A 22,043-nucleotide genomic window follows, 5' to 3' on the forward strand; every position below is an offset into this window, starting at 1 on the left:
CCTCTTGGCGAAAACCTAAGAAGGAGGCTGTTAAAGGACCCAGCCCCGATTCTCCCAGACTTACCTGATTCCACTGCGGTGCCCCCAGCCCGACCTCCCACGCCAGGAGCCCGCATCCCCCTGCCTGGAGCCTCCTCGGCTACCACCCCAGCAATGCCGCTGTCCCCATCTGCCAGGAGCCGGCGCATCAGTCTCCCCGCTCGCTCACCCCGGAGCAGCTGACTCCAAGGGGTGCTTCACACCGGCTCCCAGAGGCCCGCGGGGGGACTGAGCTCGTCACCCACGCCCTTCGGGGGATGCCTTCTCTTCTAGGCGCTACATCCCCAGCCCCTAGGGGTGTTCTCTCCACCTTCCCGATCAACCGATGCACTCGTAACTTTGTCTCAGGGTCTGCTTCTGGGGGAACCCAAACAAAGACATCTCCTGGAGACCTGTTCTGGTGCAGCCTGCGTTCTAGGACCTAAAACGCACACGTGAATAATCATAATCGTGGGAGCGGGTCTTCTGCCTGCATGGGAGCGTGCTGCCTGAGACACCCCGGCTCTTTCTAGAATCTCGTTTGGGGGGGGGGCGGGCAGGAGATGGGGCTGCCTGCCTCGAAGGTCCTCCCTCACAGCAACTCTCCCGGCCTTGAAAAATGGAGGGAAAGAGAAGAGTTCCTTTTCACCAAGGCTGGATGCCGGGCTATAGAGCTCCCGGTGATTTAAGAGGTGGTTTACTTCCCAGGGAACATGCTCTGCTTGGCTCAGTCCCCAGAGCACCACACTCCATCCCGGGAGCACTATGGCCTCGGCTGAGCCTCGCTGGCAACAGGGAGTGGGAACCCAGCGGAATGAACAGAGAGCTAGGGCATTTCCATACGTTCTCTTCCCCCTTGCCCAAGACTGAGAAGCACAGAGCACGCACATTAGAGGAGAAAACAAAGGAAACCAGATGAAGGACCGGAGCGAGACGGGGAGGGCATTGAAGAAGGAGGCAGAACAATGGCTTGTTTTTTTAATGCGGAACAGCTTGGGCCGTGTCAGGCCGTATTAATCATGCAGGCAATTTTCGGGAGAAAATAAAGTTTTGTTACAATATACATTTGTGTCTCCTGGAGGAGACTGTCTGGGGACCCATTGATCATGGAGCCTCATTTTTACCACGTTGCTGTAAATTCACTTCTGGGGGCTGCCAGGGAGAGGAGAACGGTTATTGACAGGCTCCGGACAGTCAGTGGGAATCATCTCATTTACTGCGTGGTGATCCGAGGGAGGAGGGTGCCCCGGAAGGTCCCTCCGAGCCCCTCAACCACTCTGAGCCTGGCAGGCGGGCAGTGCGATCCCTCCCCCACCCATGCAGGAGCGCACACCTGCCTTACACACCCACATCTGCTGAGCGCTCATCCCCAGGGCTGGTGCCTTTGGTCCTCTGCTTTTAACATCTTCTGGCTTGGAATTAAGCAGTGGAAAGACCAGATTGCATGGTACCAGCACCGTCTTCTCCACCACAGGCACTGGGGTCATGACGCAATCAAGACTCAGGTGTGAGTCGCACCTCTCCGCCGGGTGAAGGGGGAGATGTGGGACCCTCAGAGGAATGCCCCACCCCGGCCCCTTCATGGGTCAAGGTGGCCATGCAGTAAATCAGGGAGGGGCGGATTTCAAAAAGGAGAAGAGCTCTGTCACATGCTGGACGTGTCCCCCTGAGCACACCGCTCCTGCTTTGTCATCTCGACACGTGCGATGTGTGTGCCTCGCTGTGGGTGCCTGGCTGAGGTCTCCGTGAAGATCATCTGAGACCCCGTAAAAATGCAACACACAGACTCACGGAAGACCCCCTCATCCTGGCTGCCGCCCGCTCCCGTCGTCCCCTTCTGTGTCCTCCCCATTCCCATGAGCCCGGCTTCCAGAGCGCTCACTCACCCTCGACCCTTCCTGCGGGGCCTGCCCAGGACTCTCCTCCCCAGTCCCGCCTACCCGGGTCTCTGTCCTTGCCCGGCTCACGCTTCACCTCTCCCATGCCCAGCATCCTCGGGTTTCACAGTGGGCAAAGATTAATACAGTCAATGTTATGAAAATCAGCAATCCTTCCTGGTCTTCAATATCTAGGGACGAAAACACTGCCTCAAAAGAAAAAAAAGTCCCTGGGCCTGGCTCACTGCTCACGATGAAGACATGTGGCATATTCTAGAGCAGAGGACAGTGCGGTTTTGAAGCATGGGGTAGGTGCGGATGGGCACACACGTTGCTCCCCATCAGACACCCCGTGCCTGGCGGCAGAAGTGAATGCGGGAAGGAAGGTGCGAGGAAGGAGAGGCTGGCAGGCCATGGATGTACAGAGAGATTGCCCGGAGAAAGGGGATGGATACGGCTCTGCCCCCAGGAGTAGAAGCTGAATTCCTGCTCCGGCTGCATGACCCCCACACAGTGTACCAAACCACATATACCTGGTGTCCCCTGCTGCCCTCAGGCTGACCTGAAAGAAGCCCTCCCCGTGGTTCCCAAGTTCTCGCAGAGTCAAGGGGGCAGGAGGTGCTCAGCGCCCGGTGCCTCGGTGGGGGGCCCGGTGCTCTCGGGGGGGCCCAGCAATGGCCTGTGCCGGGCAGCCAGACAGGCAGACTTGAGGAAGGGAGTGGCCAGGCCAGAGACCGTCTCTAGATAACGGAACCTGCAGGATCAGACGTGTTTCCTGCCTCCCCGACCACCTTCCAGGCCCCGCATCCAGGTGAGAGTAACCTGGGAGGTGGTGTGGATAATAAGTAGATTCGCGATTTGCAAGACACCCCGGAACGAGCGCTTCTGAACCCGTAGCTGGGGGTCATGTGCTCCCTCAGCAACACAGGCTCAGCTCTGGGTCCCAGAAACCACAGACTTCCCTTCAATAATGGGTCAGCGAGCCGTGTCTGAAAGAAGACAGTCAGCAGGAAAACCACCTTAAGATGTGGATAATTTTCCGTCTGCGCGTGAAGGGACTGCAGAGAACGCAGGCCCAGTTCTCTCCCCAGAGGCCTGACAGGGAACCAGCCTTTGCCAAGCCGATCTCATGGGGCAAAGAAAGCAGGGACAAGTAACCAACCAAGTGAGATGTCTCGGACCCCTGACGTCTGTCCTGATGTCTGTGGGTCCATCTGTCCATACGCTTGGGCCACTTCCTTGAACTTGGTATGTCCCCGACAGTGACGCTTGTTCCCCTCCCCCAGAGCCCCTGGCATGGCCTTCACTTGTCACCCAAAGTGCCCGCCATCTCCCTTCGTGGATGCGGAGTAAGGAGAGGAGAGCAGGGGAGAACCGGCCACCTCAGGACCCACCAGAGAGGATCACGGTTGACATGACAGAAGGTCAAGGGCCGGGCCTCCAGCAAGGAAGAAAACACAGATCAAAAAGCAGGCCATGCCCTTTCAGAGGCAGACCCCTGCCCATGACCCCCTTTTAAGGGGACAACGTACATGACACAAGTGTGGTACAGATCAGGGTGCCAAGTCACACTTGTGACCCAGCCTGACAAGCTGGGAACAAAAAGGTGACCCCAACATCCCCACGGCTGTGAAAGTCTTCAGACTCCGTGTGGTCCAGGAGACTCACAGCTGACGACGATGATGTTGAAGACAACAACGAAACCTATATTCACATAATGCAGGCTATGTGCCAGAAACTTCTGGAAGCTTCTATGGACTGTTCCATCTCATTTCATCCTCCCAGCAGCCTGCCTAGGAGGTAGGCAGTACTATCGTCCCCACTGCAGGGATGAGGAAACTGGGGGCCCGGACAGGTGAAGTCACCTGCCCTGAGTCACACAAGTCTGAAAAGCAGCAAGGGTGCCTGGATGTGAGTGTCACCATCTGAAGTTTAAAGTCTCCCAGAGGCCCCTGTCTGGCCAAGGCGGGGGCTGGGAGCCCTACCGTGAGGGCCCCCCTTCCAGGGCCTACCCAATCTCTCCCAGTCACTCAGCTCACCAGGACGGTCACCATGTGGCCACTCTGCAGAGCCTTGCTGGCTGCTCGCCGTCAGCTCTGCCCTGGGTGCAAGGATGCCCCTCAGTCTCTGCCCCATGTCGCCCCATCCCAGGGAGGGAAGAGAGTCCCCAGCTCTGCCCAGGCTCTGATCCTGCTGCTGGTAACCAAGAGGCCTGGGTTTTGCAGCAAAAACACATTCAACACTTAAGTGCAAGGCAGCTTGTAAGGCAACAGTCAGTGCTAAGTGCCAAACAGCTGTCCCTGCAGCAGCTGGGACAGCTGGACTGCGCTGGGTCAGGAGGACAAGGGAAGAGGAGCCGTGAACTGGAAAGCTGATCCATGGATCAAACCCGCATGGGCAAGAACAGAGGGACGCGCAGGCAGTGAGAGCATGCTGAACACACAGAAGCACGAGGGCCCCCTTCTTTGTCTCTCCCAGGGCCTTCCGGAAGAAACCTAGCTAAGCTTGTCCAGAGATGGAGCAGTAAAGAGCCAAGTCTTGGAAGCACAGACTCACGTCAGGCTCTGCAAATTCCTACCAGGCCGACTTGTTTTCATTTTCAAAGTGCACCAAAGACAGGCGTGAGGTCGTAAAGATCCATTAATGAAGGTTCTTCCCAGCACGTGCCCGCACCATGGAGAGAAACAAGAGGCAGAAAGTGTGCAGAGTCAAACAGAATAGGTAGTTTGAGTCCGAAAACACCACCTTCACCCCAAGAGCAGCCACGCTCCAACGAGAAAGCTCTTGAGGGTGTCATGGGAGTGGGCCGGACACATCACACCCTCTCCTTCCACGGCCGCGGGCAGAGCTGGGAGGGGAGGGCTTCTTCGGGAACTGCCTGCCGCCACCGTCACATCTACACCACCTCAGATCCACTCCAGAATGGAGGGCCTGGGTCCGTGAATGTCTCCCTTCCCAAGCTGGAATGCGCCTTACGTAGGAGGCACACCTGGAAGGCCCACACCCTGCCACCATCCCCGCACCTCAGAACGGGCACGCCGGCTCCCCTGACCTGCACGGCCGCACGCTCACTGACCCATGCAGACACTCCTCATGTACACCCAACCATCGCAAACCGAGAGGCCAAGGGGCGCCATCCCCAAGAAAGCAGTGGGGTGGCCCAGCCACTTAGCGCGGGGATGTAGTTTCCAAACAGTGGGGTCCAGTTGCCGGATAGAAGTGATCACGAAGGAAAGGCAAGTTGTCATACAGTCATCCCGCAGCTGCTGCCTGAGTCCCGTGAGCCCACAAGCACCAAAGGCGCACACGTGACCAAAGATGTGGCCTGTGTGCGCCAACTCAAGCTGCACCAGCCAAGCCAGGGGCTGTGATCAACCGAGAACAGAAATGAGCTTCCTCCTTGGAAGCCCTATTGCAAAAATGCCCACACTCCTGAGCCCGGAAATAGCCATGAGCACTGATCCCACACGTGCCGACTGACATCAAACTTGGGAATGTTCCACATGCTTTCTGTGGTACCAACAACTTCACTCTTTCTCCAACAAGGAGACAAACTGCTCCCTCCTCTCTCTGGCTCGCTGTGGAGGTGGGGTCAGACTGTGAAGTCAGATCCCAAAGCAAGTCCAACTGACTGTAACGCTTAATTATATGGGTCAGCGTGGCTGGGACATGGTATGTTGGTCAAACTACGCTTGATGTTTCTGAAAGTGCTTCATTCGATTATTTTCAAGGTTTATGTATTTATTTGAGAGACAGAGAGCGCACACGCATGAGCAAGTGTGGGCAGGGGAAGGGGCAGAGGGAGAGAATATCCAAATAGATCCCCACTGGGCATGGAGCCTGACATAGCACTCAATCTCATAACCCATGAGATCAGGACCTGAGCCAAAACCCAGAGCCAGACACTTAACTGACTTGAGCCACTCACATGCACCAAAAGTACTTTTTGTTTCAAAGATGAGATTTACATTCAGATCAGTGGGCTTGGGTTAAAGCAGATTACCCTCCACAATGTGTGTGGGCCTCATCCAACCAGTTGAAGGTTCCAAGAGAAAGAATATCGAGGACCCCCAAGGAAGAGGGAATTCCACCAGCAGACCGCCTTTGGATTCTAGATGCAACATCGGTCCCTCCCTGGGTCTCCAAGCTGCGGATGAGTCCTGCAGAGTTGGGACATGGCAGCCAGCCAGCTTCCACACGTAGGTATGCCAAATTCTTTGAAATAAATCTCTAACTCTCGCTCTCTCTTCCTATGTATCTATCTACATGCAGCTATAAACATAAACATCATAGATGCTAGAGATAGATAAGGAGAGAGAGAAAGCCTCCCATCTGCAGCCAATGACAAGACAAACCCCAGGTTTCCAGTCTCCACCGAGCCCTCAGAGGAGCTCTCCCCACTCCCCGCTACTCACTGCTCTCAGATTTTACCACCTTCCTCTGGCCCATCTCCCTCAGGCAGGGAAGCATGCTTCCTACTCCACATAAGGAATCAAGGCCACCAGCAGGAATTTCCAAAAGTGGTCCAGGCCCGTAACATCAGCATCGCTTGGCCATCAGGCAGACCCACCACCCAGAATCCCCACCAAGCCCCACAGTGCTTCCCCTACAGGTGGAAATGTGAGAAGCACTTCCCTAGTCCCAGGGGCCCCCAGCAAACCTTTGGCCCTCCCAACCCTGCTCCCTGTCTGTGTGTCCTCCCTGGAAGGAAGCAGAGGCAGGAAGCAGACATTCCAGGTCTCTCTCATTTACATAAAAAAGGCCCCTCCTCCTATCTTTTTTTTTTTTTTTTTTTTTTTTTATTTATTTGACAGAGAGAAACCACAAGTAGGCAGAGGCAGTCAGAGAGAGAGAGGAGGAAGCAGGCTCCCTGCTGAGCAGAGACCCTGATGCGGGGCTCGATCCCAGGACCCTGGGATCATGACCTGAGCCGAAGGCAGAGGCTCTAACCCACTGAGCCACCCAGGCGCCCCCCCTCCTCCTATCTTAATTACAGTCCTGCTTCTCCTTGCCACCCTCCTCCACCTCCCATCTAGGCCCTCACTCCTTTCTCATCTGGCTTCTGGTTACCCTATTCCACAAGAACTGCTCTGGTTAGTTTCTGAGGATATCCGCGTGGCCAGAATCCAGGGAAACTTCCCAACCTGACCTTACTTGAGCATCCATTTCTGCTGGAGCCAACACGGTTGCCTCTCTCCTCACATAAACGTGATTTACTCTTGGATGCCCACACATTTGGGGTTCCCCTATGCCCAGGCTCCCCTCTCCCCACCGTGATCAGCCCTGGCCACCTGTTCTGTTTCCTGGGCTGCCCTTTCTGCTAGTCCTTCACATCTCTGACTTCTTCAAGGCTCCTTCTCTCCTATCTCCTGATCTCACTTTATAGACTCTACCTGGCTGACCTCATCCAAATCTACGGCTCCCGCCGTCACGCTGGCGACTTCCAAACCCGCGTGACTCACCTGGACGTTCGCTCAAGCATCAGCTAACTTCCCATGGGACGTCTCCCCTTTGACGTCTCCTAGGCCCCGCTAATTCAGCATGCCTAACGTGGCCGCCTGCTCTGCTGTGCCTTCCCATCCGCATCGTGGGGGCACCCCATGCTCTCTCTTTGCGGGCATCCAGCTAGAATCACGACACAGTCACCACATCCAGTAGGTCACCAAATCCTGGAGATTCTGCCATCTTTAGGATCTCTTTATGACGCTCATCCCTGCCTCCCATTTGTACCACCAGAGCTCCATGTCTCATCACTTCCCATCTGAATGACACCAACAGCCACCAGCTGGTGCCCTTCGTCCAGCCTCCCCCTGTGCAGCTCAGCCTCGTGCTATCCACTGCTCTGTTGCCAGCAGGACCTACCTCCTTCCTGCCTTGTCAATACTGCGTTTTTAGATGAACACCCAACGTGGGATTCCGACTTACATCCCTTATAAGGGCTGTAAGTTACAAGAGCTGCGTGTTCCACCCACTGAGCCAGCCGGCCTGATCTTCCTAATACGCAAAGGGAACCACAGCACTCTTCTTCTCCACGATCTCCTTGCCTCTCCAGAGCTTTTCAGGGTCGGGTTCAAGCCCTTTGCTTGGCACCCAGCTCCACCCCAGCTCAGCCCTCCAACCTCACCTTGACCCCGCTGCCGCCATCTACGGGAAACCACTGTACTTCGCAGAACCAGGAATGCCCTCTCTCAGTTCATGCTCTTTCCTCCCTGCCTCGAGTGCCCTTCCTTCTGCCCAACACGCCCACCCCCGCCCAGCCCCAGCCCCAGGCATGTCCCTGGACCCCCAGCTCGATGTCGGGCCCCCTGTCCTGTGCTGCCTTCTCCACACGGCCAGCTGCCACCCCGGGACCCTTCACTCTCTTCTCTCCCACTCCCTTTGCTTTGTGTCCCCGGGGCCCAGCACAGTCCCTGGCAGAGAAACCGTTACTGCAGGAACAAATGAAAACCCTCATATACCTCCCCTATTTCTTCTCTCTGCTCTTCTTACGATCAAAGGCACCACTTATCTCCTCCCGAATCATAACATCAAGGATGGCACCCCCACACTTGAAAAAGAGCCCATCCAGGACTCAGCTGCCTGCTGTCTCCTTTGATTTACTAATCAGAACGCAGATTCCGGAAGCCCGTTTGGGTCAAGTGCATTAACCAGGCCGATATTCCCTTTCTTGCCGCGTGCCTCATCAAGCCTCTCCCGGAATCCGAGGCAAGACTGGTACCATTTTTAGCAACAGCAAGCCTTGCAAAACAAGACGGGGCTGGGCGATGGAGACGTATGAGGCCCTGCTGCTGGACCGCTCGTTATGCGGGAGAACGCATGCTTTGCTGAGTGCTTTAATTTCCTCGAGTTGAGCTCTGCACTTGTCTGAGAAGGAGCACCACACCTCATTAGCTCAGTTCCTGCACAGAGCAGTCTCTGGGACGAACTGCCTACTTCAGCGTTTGAGCTCCTCTGTGTCCTGCCCAGTCGCACCGGGGCAATTTTCACGAATTGAGATGCTTGGCACGGCTTCGGGCCTCGGGGTCCACAAAGCCCACAAAGCCCCTGATATGGAATGTAAGATGTTGTGCTACAGGAGGATTTGTTGTTTCTGGGGTGAGAAGTCACACCTCTTTCCGTGGCTTCCTGCAGAAGCCTGGCAGGAGCAGCCCCGCCGCCCTACCCCTGGCACGGCTGTTGGTCTGCCGCCCCAGGCCCTGGGCACGCCCCGTGGCCAGGCAGTCCCAAGCCCTCTTTTCAAGCACCAAAGGATCAACAGGCCTGGAGGCCTCCCCAGCCAGCCTAGTTCCTACTTTGGAATGTTCCCTAAACCTTTTTGATCTTTGAGCTGATTATCTATGGGCTCCATGGCCAAGTGTGACTTCTCCCCCCAGGGCTTACTGAGGAGTCCCTTTCTCCAAGGGGTGCAGAGTTGCCTTTCCAAAGACAAGGTCATGGTCTTCAGCCAGAAAATCCAGGAAACTCCGCTCCCTTAGCCAGGAGGCTGCTAGGCCAGGTTCAAGGGGCAGTACGAGGTCGGGACACAGGCAAACTTCCACCCATGTCTCTGTCTTCTGAAGGTTTTTTGTTTTCAAGCACAAAAGGGCTGATGCACCTTCTCTGACCCTTGACCCTGACCACAGTTCCCTGTGTTGTGCAGCACGGTTTTTCCAGAAGAGAGGGGAGAAATGACACCCTTGAGGCCTGGAGCTGGTGGAAGCAAGGGAGGGGCGACATTCGCTTCTCAGCTCGGCAGGTGGGTCTGTCTGGCGGTGGGGAAGCTTATCTTGTTACAGTCAACGGACAAGAACAGAAAAAGAAAAGAAAAACCCCAGAGTTTCATTAAGCAATAGCTCGGGAACAGAATCTCTAAAAGCAATTAAGGGTGTATTAATGCAGACAGTTTCAGGCCAGAGCCAAGGAAACCTCGTGCACTTACTGTGCGGGAAATGCTGCCTGAGTCCTTCACACATGGTCCTTATCCCATAAGCTCTGGAAGGAGAGAGTGGTGGAGGGGACGCCCCCACGGCTGTAGGAGGGACAAAATGCACGAGGAAATGGTGCAAACCAGAATAAATAACCATGTTCCGAAGCCCAGCAGATCCAAACCGTGGTCAACCCGATTCCTCAGAAGAACAGAAGGACCTAGAACATTCTGGTCTCAGCCAAAGCATCACTTCCCCACCCCAGCCTCGCACAAAGCTCCAGTCTGGGGTTAAGGTCATCTTCTAGAACTTCAGTCCCACGATGAGAAACACATTACCAAACTGGCACCTTTCCTTTCAATGCCCTGGCCAAACCAGCCGTCCAGCCCAGGGACACCGACCCTGAGAACACTTCCATTTACTCCAGCCTCTGGGTCACCTCTCTGTCCTCGGTGCTCTCACTCTCCACCCAGAAAGTCTTCCCCCAAGGCAGCCCCCCACCCCCGCCAGTCAGAGTCAAGTCTGACACACCAGCCCCTCGCCCTCTGTTTCCAGCTAACAGGGCCCTGCCCATCTCAATCTGCAAACGCCCTCCCCCTTCCTGACCTGCCGGAGCAGTGTACCCCGTTCTGTGACCCTGCATGGCCAAATGCATTAATCCTTCACGCCTTAGCTTACGCAGGCCCTCGGCTGCGTGACTTCCAGGTTTTTCTCCCGAAGGAGGTGAAGTCTATTTCCCCACCCGTGAGATCGGGGTGCAGCCACACGATTTGTTTTAACCGTCAGAACAAGGGGAAGGGACCGTGCCCGCTCCACACCTAAGCGTCAAAGCGTTCTCGTGCCCTTGGCCGTCACCTGAGAAGCCAAGGGCGAGCCTTCGGGTCCCAGATTGGGGTGGAAGATGGGCCGAAAACGCCCATGCGGGTGCGAGTCCAGCCTTTGCGGCCACGCGCAGCACCAAGAACCTCCCAGTGCCCGTGTCAGCCCATTACTCCCCACAGTGAGCCGGCGATGCGGCTGTGCCCACTGTACTGACAAGAAAAGTGAGGCTCGAGTCACCAGCCCAAAGGCAAGCGAGGGGCACGCAGAGCCAGACGTGACACCCAGATGCACCTGACGCCAAAGCCTCTTGTCTCAGCCTCTGAAAAAAAGAGATGCTTTCCCAAGGCGGGTCTGAGTGGAGGGATGCGGGATGGCTTCTGTTTGCTCAACGAAGCCGCAGGCAGGACCGAGGAGCCGCCTGTGCCAAGTCGGATCACCAAACTGGGGCTGCAGTTTCAGCATTCCCCAGAAATGTGGGCTTGACCTGTCAGTTAGCAATTTTCTGCTCGGCACTAATGAGGTCATCGGTCCAGAAGCCCTTCCCTGTGCCCCAAAGTAAAAGGAGGCAACCCACCTAATAAGACCCCCATCCCCTTCCCCTCAGGGAGGGTGACCCTGCCTAAAACGATCCTTTCTTTTGCTAAGAATGTCTCACCCCACCCTCCTTCCTATAAAATCCTTCATTTTGCACAACTCCCTGAAGGACTGCCCCTGTTTGCTAGATGGGAAGCTGCCAGCTCACAAATTGCTTAGTAAAGTCATTCGGATCTTCCAGCTTACTTGGTGGAATTCTCTTTTTTACCATGCCCATTTCTTTATATTTGACTATACTCTCCAGTACTCTGTATCAAACATGTATCACTTTCCTAAGTTAAAAATACTACAGATGCTACTTGTTCAAAGATTTCTACAGAAACAATGTTAGCACTTGACAAATTAATTCCAACACTGGCCAGAAACAATAAACAGCGAAGAATAAGTAACCAAACTGCTAAAGGGGGAAGAGCGTTAAGGAAGCCCGGAGGCTGCATGATGTTAAAATCCAACATAAAGTGACTATCATCAAATCAAGAACGAGACGACAGATATGTGGAATAGAAGATTCTAGAAACAGATCTGATCTTGGAGAATTTATGCCAAGAAAGAATTTATGCCAAGAAACCAGTAGGGCAAGGATCATATAATAAATGGTGTTGGGACTACTTTATTGGGTGAACAGTGAGTCTCCCTACACACTAAAAGTAAATTTATTTTATTTTTTTCATGTTTATTTACTTATTCAAGTAATCTCTACATCCAAGGTGAGGCTCCAACTCACAAGCCTAAAATCAACAGCCACACGCTCCTCTGACTAAGCCAGCCAGACAAAATGGCTGAATGTAGAACTTAAAATACAATACAAAATACAAAAAAATGTATGGGAATATTTATACGAACTCCGGATATTGAAGAATCTTCAATAATTTGATAATATTTTTAAACCTCCGATCAGAAAAATAATAAAGTTAAAACAGTAAACTGCAAAAAATAAAACAAACCCTCAGAGCACTTAGAAGGAGAAAAGATAATGAGAACCCAAAGAACACAGATAAATGAACAAAAAACATGAACACAATTCAGAGAACAAAAGAAATAAATAACAAACACAAAACTAGGTGGGCCATCCCTAGTAATAAAAAAGATTCAGACAGTAATGAGATGTCATTCTGCCTCATTGTGGTGGAATTATAAATAACTTTTTCTCGCTTCTTTGTACATTTTCTGATTTTTTTTATAGTGAGCAAATATCACACAGAAACACGTCAGTTTCGATTAACACATGAATGACAGAACCATACTGCCAAACTGAAGGGCACCGCAGTGCCTGACTACCAGCTCCCGGGTTCTCACACGGACACGAGCTCAGCTGGCCACCCCACGCCATCCCCACCACATGACGCCACAATCAGAGAGAGAATTCTGAGTCAAGACTGAAGGCCCAACCCTTCTACCTTTTCAAGTGCAGATGGGGTACAAGAATGGCAGACCCGACCTCACAGGCTGTCCATTCTAGAGGGCAAGCGGACCTATCACCGAAACAGACCTCTGCCGTGTTCCTCTACTTGGGAGCTGTTCCAAGATGGGCCTCATATAATAAAGGGTTTATATTCTAAAGGTATAATAAACATAAAATCAATTACTGCAATTGTAGACCTTCCTCTGTTAGTCAACATGTAGCTCTGAAAAGGCCTGAGAAACTTAAATATAAAATAACTGTAATTTTGTTTAAATTATGGAGTTAGTTCCAGTTCTACGCCTATTTCATAAGGTTATGGGAACCTGCCCATTTACGATGATAATACATGGCACGTGAGACATGAGCCCAAGCCTGGGCCTCCTACAAAGAAAGTGAGGCATCCCACTGAGCCTGCCAGACATCTAGTCTACCCATTAATAACCACTGATGAAATGACCTAGAGACTTCTGTGCTAGGATATACTTCTGCTCCGGAGTAGAACGGCATGAAAGCAAACTTCAGTCCTCTTTAATACCGTTCCTACTGGTTTCTCAGTGTCCTGTAGAATGTTCGCTGTCACTTGTACCATCCCTCTGACATGTTAATGACATGCAATTTTCATTCCTTTCAACCTCCCTCTAGCAAATGCTTTCCTTTCTAAAATCCCACGGGTAAGCTCTTACACGAACTTGGAGACTTCCAACCTGTTGACTAGATTTCTCATATCTTGGGCTGGCGAGGGGGGTACAGAAATGGTAGCAGACCCATTAGGCACGGCGGTGACAGTAAATCTGTCCTTGTAGCTGGGAGTCCTAACACGTACCCTTCCCATCACTGGCCAGGAGGTTCCATGAGGTCAGGGACCACATCTCTTTGGCTGATACATCTGCAGCACACACAGGGCTCATCCCAGATGCTCAATAAATATGTGTAAATACATTAATTATAAAATAGAGAAGAGACATTCTAGTCACTTGTGGCATGAAGAGGTTATGGGGAATGTACAGTTCTCGAACCCTAAGTATTTAATGAAGACCCTAGAATCACAAGAACGCACCTGTTTGAAAATGCCACATCAGGTCACTAGAGAAAAAGCTGTCCTGGCTGAGGATGGTGATTTTATTTAATTCCAAATATTTTGTGATGGATGGAAGACAGTGCCCATCCCTCAGTTTTAAATGTGGATCTTGTTGTGGAGCCTACTTTAAAAAAATAAAAAATTAAAATTAAAAAAAGATGAAAAAAACCCCAACTCTGCTCTTTTATATTTAACACACCCTGGGACACATGTACCTGTATCACCTGGAAACAGTGGCTCAATGGTGACATCTGCACACACGGGGCATCAGTTATGGACCAGCAAAGTGCGGAAGATACCGACATTTTTTAAAAACCTCCCCGTTCCCCCGGGAAGCGAAAAAGATAGCTAAATCACAACTATGATTATGGGATGATAAATACCACAAGGGAGGTTTGTCCAGGATGGTCTGGGATTTCTGCCTGCCAGGGGGCCTGCCCCGGGAAGGTTGCCCAGAGGAGATCAAGTCTGCCCTGGGCCGAGAAGCATCAGGAGGAAATTTCCAGGTGAGGAACTGGGAGGGAGGGAAGGGAAGATGGAAAAACACTCTTTGGGCAAAACAAAATGAGCAGCATGTGCAGACACAGAGGAAAGAAAACACATGGTGTACACCCGCATAACGGAAATCGGTGTTTCGGGGCATGTCCTGGACGAGGGAAAACAGCCAGCAGTCGACCAGGTGCTCTGAAGGCAGCTGATAAGTTCGGTCCATCCTCCAGCAGCGCGAGGCCATGAGGTCAAGGATTACTGAGCAGGGAAGTGGCATGACAGCCCTGGGCAGGTGTCTAAATCAAAGAACAGCATCCCTTCTACTCAGGCCACGATGTGACCTTAGACGCTGAGCTCCATGCTCTCGAAAAGGGTGTGTGTGTATGAGATTCCTGTCCATGGAGGTCAATCATTTCACTCTGCTCAGATCACAACCCCAGCTCGTCACCGTGGCCGTTCACCTGCTCCCCACACAGCCGGGGGAAGCCGGGCTCCACTGAGACATCTTCCACAGGGTGCACGTTTGGCTCAGACACTCCAGTTCCTCTCTGAGGCCCCAAAGCTCGGGCCTACCCACGAGCTCTCCGACTGGATCTCTGGCAGGGCCCCTCGACCCCATCCTGAATAAAAACCACAATGAAAATTACTTCCTGGATCACTTACAGAAACTTGTTGCTCACAGTGTTATGGGCAGGAAATGAGATTTTTCAGTTCAAGTCATCAGAAATCTGAATGAGGCATTTTACCTTACAGGCAAAGCCCCAGATGGAATGGGATGACCTCTGACCTAAACTCAGGGGGTGCTCATCAAGGGCTGGTGAGACCCGGCGAAGAAGCAGTAACTTCCCAGATACGATTCCTCCATTTCCCGGGGCCTCGGCATCCGGGGAACTCACCCTAACCCGGCCCCGCCTCTTCCCAGCTCGCTCAGAGGGGCCAGCCAGAAATCACCGATAAACATTTCCAACGGGGGCACCGGGGTGGCTCAGTCGGTTAAGCGTCCAACTCTTGATTTCAGCTCAGGTCATGATCTCAGGGTCCTGGGGTCAAGCCCCACCTTGGGCTCTCTGCTCAGCAGGGAGTCTGCTGGGGATTCTCTCTCTCCCTCTCTCTCTCCCTCTGCTCCTCCCTCCACTTGTGCTCTCTCTCTCTCCAAAACAAATCAATCTTAAAACACAAAAACAAAACAAAACCATGTCCAATAGAAGGGCAGCCCTGCCTACACCCAAGGCCAGTAAACCACACATCACAATGGCAGTCGAGCAGGAAACATCCCCCAGATCCCACCTATGAAGAGAAGCCCTGGCCAGGGGACTGGAATTTAGGGTTTCCACTAATACTCTTTTTGGCTCATACGTTTCATCACCTCGTCCTATGCTAATACCCGGTAAAACTGAATCTGTTTTGGAAAGACACTGTAAAGCAAGGAGGAAGGAGTTGGACGAGAGAAGCAGGAAATCCATAAGATCACTTGAGTGATTTTATAAGAAACATGAAGGGATCTGGGATCAGAGGAAATTTTTTTATTGACGTAAGTTATGATTTAGGACAATTACATGGTCATGAATGTAGGTACCCGACGGCATAGTTTGAAAGCACACAGCAAAATGTACTGAAGATCCAAGAAGTAAAGACACGCACAGTCACACGGAGAGACGCTAGCACGCCTCTCTCGGAAATCCGAAGAAGCAAAAATATCCAATAAATTCATGAAAAGGTGATAAGTCTCTACAGTAATCAAAGAAATGCATCCAAGAGCTATAACAAAGTATTTTGTTTTACTCCTCTGGGTTGGCAAAACAGCGAAGATAGATCTTACGCAGTCCCATCCAGTGTGAGGGAGGAGCAGCCCCTCATGCACCGCGCACTGAAGAGCACACAGACCCTTCAAGAACGCGTCAGCAGCACCAGACGGGTGAACAAGGAGCACGCCCCGCATGTCCAGGCACAAAGAAACGTCAGACAGACACATAAGCAGCCAACAGTGATTACCTCTGTTGAGAAGAGGGATGTTTGCATCCGGGGCTTTAAGAAGAATTTTTTTTTTTGCCCTATATCCATATAATTCACAAATAATACATCAACTGTTACTTGCATACTCTCTTCAAGTTAAAAAGAGACTTGAAAAAATCTACTGGATGTGGCAGGTGGAAAATCATAGGAAACATCTGTAAATTCCAACACAGCGCTTTGTACCACTCGTGGAGGAAGAAATAGATTAAAACCTCCTCCCAGAAACGCGGCACAGGAGGGGAAGGAAAGAGCCCAGAAATGGGTTTACAAAGAGGAATCTTCAGTTGGCATTCAGCCCCAGCAAATGAGTCCCTCTGGTCCTGTTCTCCTACATCCTTAAAGAATCTTGTTCCCAATTCCGCCAGCGGGCCTGACTGCAGGCAGGAAGCGTGTTAAGGTCTAGCAGGCAAAGTAATGACTTTTTCAAGACGACGGTCCCTGCACATCGAAGTCTTCTCATCCTAAGATATTCTACTCCTCGACTCTGGTCTGTGTGCGTCTGTGTTTAAAAACTGCCTTCATGAGTAATTGCAAATGGGCTCTAATAAAAAAAAAAAAGGTATGTAGAAAATGTCGGCAGTACTCCATAAAATCTTCTTTTGCGCATGCTGGTCCAAAGGAATATTTATAGGAATGCTGTTATTTGGCAAAGTGATGTTAAATTGGGAATTCCCCCCACACAAACACCTCCCAGAAGAGGGGCTGGGATGGGCCTGGGTGGGCTAATGGTGGGTGCACCACGTCCCTTGAGGACAGGCTCAAGACCACCCCACCCCGTGTCTGCAAAGGAAAAACTGTAGGAACACCTCGGTCCCAAATGCCAGGGCATTTGGGAGATCACCATGTCTGTGCTCGAGGAGTTGGCCATCAGTATTCGGCCCAAGAGTCAGCATCCTGTTCCCACCATACTGAGCTCCGTATCAGGGCCAGCCAGGGTGTGCAAACAGGTCTGGACTGAAAGGTCAGGCGTGAGGCAGACCCCAGCCTCCGCGAAAGTGCCCCTCAGTGGCCTCCTTGGTCCTCCTGAATGGGGAGCCTCCCCGAAGCGGGAGCTTGGCTCCAAAGGTCCGTCTCCCTTGCCTTGCCCACGTCCAGGAGCAGGAGCCGGCAGTGACCCGCAAGAACTCTGTAACTTGTCCCTGCACGCGCGGTCTCTGGGTCTGGCAGGCACAGCACGTACAGCAGGGAATGACAGAAGATGAAAATGCTGGCCACGATGGGGCCTGCTCAGGGACGGGGTTTCTGGAGACAAAGACAGTCCGGCAGCGCTTTCAGTGTTGCCAAGGGAAATATGCATGTTGTCAGGAATGGCATCAAGGGCACCTCCAGCCGGGACTGCTTGGGCTGATGTCCAGCAATGGTCAGCGGACACTTCCTGCTGTACGTTCTGAAGCTTCTGAAAGACGTTGCGTACCTCCCTGGGCAGCCTGTGGACCCTTCCAGTCCTGGCTCGTGCCAGGCGGGCAGGGCCTCGGCGGCATGCAGAGAAGCGGGCAGGGTACCAATACGCCTACCGCAGGTGGAAGCGAAGCGCTGGACTGTCACTCGTTGGTCCAGAATCCGGGGCACGGGACCTCCGTATCCGTCTTCCTATGACATAACGATCAGGGCTGTCATTCGACACCTTTGGGAACCCGCTGACTGCAGCTCTTCATCTTGGCTGGAATTTACCGCACGGACGGTTGTTTCTGCCTCCCACATGGCCTCCGCTGCTTTTAACGATGCTACACGCGGCACCATCCTCAGGCTGGGTAAGCCTGGGGCGGGACAGCCTCTCTGCCCCGGGGTATCTGCTCAGATGGTCTGGCCACCGGAGAGCCACAGGAGGTGAGCAGCGGAGGCATCTGAAGACTGCCACCCGCCTCGCCTGGCCAGTGGGGACTCGGCTGGGAGGTCCCAGGCTTGCTCCAGAAGGCGAGAATGACGCTTCCTGGGAGTCTGGGTCACGGTACTGGTCCAAGACCAGGCTCCTCTGACTTGACCGTCTATGCGCACGACTGGAGAACCTGGTCAAAGAGCAGATGCAGCTCAGGAGGACGGAAGGGGTCCAGGATCCCGCAGAGCTAACCACCTCCCAGTTCACGAGGCGCCTGGGGGTCCGCAAACCACACCTGGTACCCTAAGGATTTACAGCAGGACGGACTTTGCCACTTACTCACCGTGGGCAAGTCACCCAGCCGTTCCAGGTGAAGAGTGAGGAAGACAAAGGGCCTGGGAGGGGACACGGAGGATGACCTGAAGTCAGGTGGCCCCAGCTGGGGAGACGGGGCGGGGCGCAGGCAGGTGTGCACGGAAAGGGAACGGGGACGGAGCGCCATCCTAAGACATTGCCTACAAAGGCAGCCAGTGCTGGTCGCTGGTCGCTGTGTGTGTTTGGAGATAACACGGCCTCACTGTCACAACCGTGTCTCCCAGCCCCTGGCGCCATCCACGGCACTTCACTCATTGTCCAAAATGACGGGTTCTTGAGTCAACTCACACATTAGAAATGGAAGGGGGACTTGAAGAGCAACTTAGCCAGAGCCAAGAACCGGTTTCACAGTTGCCCAGGGCAGCTCGGACCCATCCAGCATCACACAACCCGGGGGCAGGACCCTGCGTCAGGACAGGAGCTGCCCTTTCCAAACCCGTAAATCAGTCATGCTTGCTTGGGAAGGCGGTTACTGGGGGAGGGCTGGGTGGAGTCTTTCCGGGGAAAACACACATAAACTGATTTGTTTTCTCAAGACCCTTTTGTCAAGAGAAATGCCATAAACTCAGCATCTTGGCCGTGAAAGGAAGCAACAGCAAGTGTTCGTCTGAATCGCCGAGCCACGTGTGATGTGCTCCCTGGGGCCCACGCGCCAGCTTCGAGGAGGCAAACCAGGATCAATGAATTTCTTTGTTAATCTTGATATTTGCAGGAAGCAAACAAACCAGGCGCTCTGCAAATCACTGGCTTTAATCTTCAGAATTACTTTCACCGCCATTTAGGAGAGTTTTGTTTTCTGGCGAGATCTGCACACAGCAGGCGGCAAACATTCTAATTGCTGTTAAGTACATTTGGTGTAATATGTTGGGGGAAACGTAGCCCTCACATCAGTTAAGCATGAACACACGTGCTCACGGGCAGAAAGCAAGTCTGCACGTAGACACACTCCCCAGAAGTTTCCAGCCACAGACACGAAAATTGCGCAGTCGGTCTCGTGCGGACACGAACGGCACCCGGGCCCAGCCATGGTCCAACCCCACAAAGACCCAGACAAACTGTGCTCTACTTTTTGCGCCCCTCTCCGCTCACTCTCTCTCTCTCTCCCCCTCTCTCTCGGAGAAGTCAAGATGCGATGCTATTTATAAAGTCACCGTTCTGCAGTTACCGGGATTCGCGACCTGAAGCAGAAGGCCTTGGATCTAGGCCAGAAGAGTAAGGCTCAATGGGACGTGAGTGCCACTGCAGTCCTCTGCCGACGTGCCTACTCCTCCCAGCAGCTCCAAATCTCTGCGCCGTTTGCACAGTCCTCAAGCCCTTAGCCCTGCGTCCGCCACACAGTGAACAGGAACAGGCGACTGCTATTTGACGAAAGGAACTAGAGATTCTTCCCGAGAGGGAGAGCGAGAAGGCACACGGGAAAGGAGCATCAAGGCCATCACACGGACTGGAGAGCGGCGGGGCGGGTGGGGGGGCTTCGGGTGTGGAGGCTCGCTGTGAGGGGCGCACCCATCAGGCTTGCCGGCTCCCAAATCACAACTGAAATGGCAGAGGATTTTTTGAGAAATGATAATCCGATCCTGGGCTGATTCCCAATCCGGGTCTTCCAGCCGAGTGTGAAATAACTCATGAAGCCCTCGGTTGCATAAAAAAAGAAGTGCTTTAAACATCTGACAAGTTGTCTCCATAAATAAGTGACCCATAATAACAAAAAGCGGAGAGGGGTCCCCACTATGTGGACTTACAGGAGGCCAGTAGCTGGACCATACGTACCCTGGTCCAAGTTTCGAAGAGCTGAAGAGGTACGAAGCACCACAGGAGACGGCCGTTTCTGGTCCAACATCAGCAGCTCAACCAAACACGACGGAAACACAGTATTAACTAAATCTCAGCAATTCGGTCTCTCCACTGTTTTCTAGAAACTTCTAGAGAACTCACTGGTTTAAAAGTTAGTCCAGGGGCGACTGGGTGGCTCAGTGGGTTAAAGCCTCTGCCTTCGGCTCAGGTCATGATCTCAGGGTCCTGGGATTGAGCCCTGCATCGGGCTCTCTGCTCAGCGGGGAGCCTGCTTCCCGTTCTTTCTCTCTGCCTGCCTCTCTGCCTACTTGTGATCTCTGTCAAATAAATAAATAAAATCTTTTAAAATAAATAAATAAATAAAAGTTAGTCCATCGGGTCCCCCAGATATGAAGACCACCAATCCAGACAAGACGTAGTCTCCATGATCACGACACGGAAAGAAGAGGAAGAAACGTGGTTCCAGGTCCCGGGAGTCCCCGAAGCAAGGAACCCAGAGGGAAGGACTAGTTTGTGATGGAAAAGTCATCTCGCAAGTCCCGGGAACATGGCCACGGGGCGTCAGCCGTCGCTCTGAATCCAGCAGATGGACAAGACAGCGGAAATCGGCGTGAATGGTGTATGACGACGGACACTGAAAATGCTTTGGTTTTTCTAAGTCTCAGATACCAGATGGCCATGTGCTCCTCACTCCTAATAGTAAGGAGTAAAAAACAATATAGGGGGAGATTTTTTTCTTTTGCACTTTCTGATGGTAAATATTACCTGAGTGACCCAAAGTCCCCCAAATTCCGGGCTGGCCGTGATTTGCTGTGACCAAGGGTAGTTGCTTCTGTATCTGATTTCATCACTTTTCCCATCTACGTCCACGGCTCCCACACTTTGATGAGTGTAAGAACTATCCGAGATGTCCCTGGACGTACTAGCCACTGGGCCCCCCTTCCAGGGACTCCTGCCCAGTCTCCTTAGGGTAGAATCCTGGAACGTGTGGTACATCAAGGACTGCAAAGGGGTTCTGGTGCAACTGCTTCCCTGTCATAGGTCAACATCCTCATTGGTATAAACTTTAAATCCTGTATCTCCCAACTTAAAAGCAGCCTCAAAAGTTTCAGCCTCCAGAAATTCAAATCTCTCACCACATTCTCCAAAATAATGACAAATAATGGCTAAAAGAACAAATAAAACTATAGCATTACTCTACGACAGAGAACCCTCAAAACTTCCCATTTTCGTTCAGCGCAGAAAAATGAGAAAACAGGGTGTGGCCACCAAAAGGATATACAAGACCAAAAGCATTAAATGCACCCAATGAAACGGAATAAAGGTTACTTTGTGACGCTACAAGGCATAATTCACAGTGAGGATGTGGGGATTTTTCGTATGTATGCAACAAATAATGTAGCCACCATCTCAGGAACTAATACGGTGGATGCAAGAAGACATAGGCAAGAATCCCTGCTGGACAGAAATATTAACGCCCCACTCTTCGCACAAACAAATCAGAGAGATAACGAGTAAAAATTAGAACGCTCACGGGGCACCTGGGGGGCTCAGTTGGTGAACTGTCTGCCTTCCGCTCAGGTCACAATCCCCAGGCCCTGGGATGGAGCCCTGAGAGTCAGGGCTCCCTGCTAGGCGGGGAGCCGGCCTCCGCCTCTCCCTCTGCCCCTCCCTCCCCTCGTGTGTGCTCTCGCCCGCTCTAGCTCCCTCTCCTAAATAAAGTCCTGTTGTTTAAATATATATATACACAATATACATATAATTATATTTGTATTTATATATATATTTCTAGAAAGAGAGAGTGAAGGGGAGGGGAACGCTTAAGTAACGCAACCACCAGGATAGCACTTGCGGCTCTCCA

General features: G+C 52.5%; 1 protein-coding gene across 1 annotated transcript in view; it reads right to left on the bottom strand.

The window, feature by feature from the left end:
• GALNT17 (polypeptide N-acetylgalactosaminyltransferase 17) overlaps positions 1–22,043 on the bottom strand; it is a 429,831-nt gene that overhangs the window by 226,941 nt on the left and 180,847 nt on the right. The window lies entirely within an intron of this gene.

This window comes from Meles meles, chromosome 21, assembly GCF_922984935.1.
Source record: "Meles meles chromosome 21, mMelMel3.1 paternal haplotype, whole genome shotgun sequence".
NCBI classification, from domain to species: Eukaryota; Metazoa; Chordata; class Mammalia; order Carnivora; family Mustelidae; genus Meles; species Meles meles.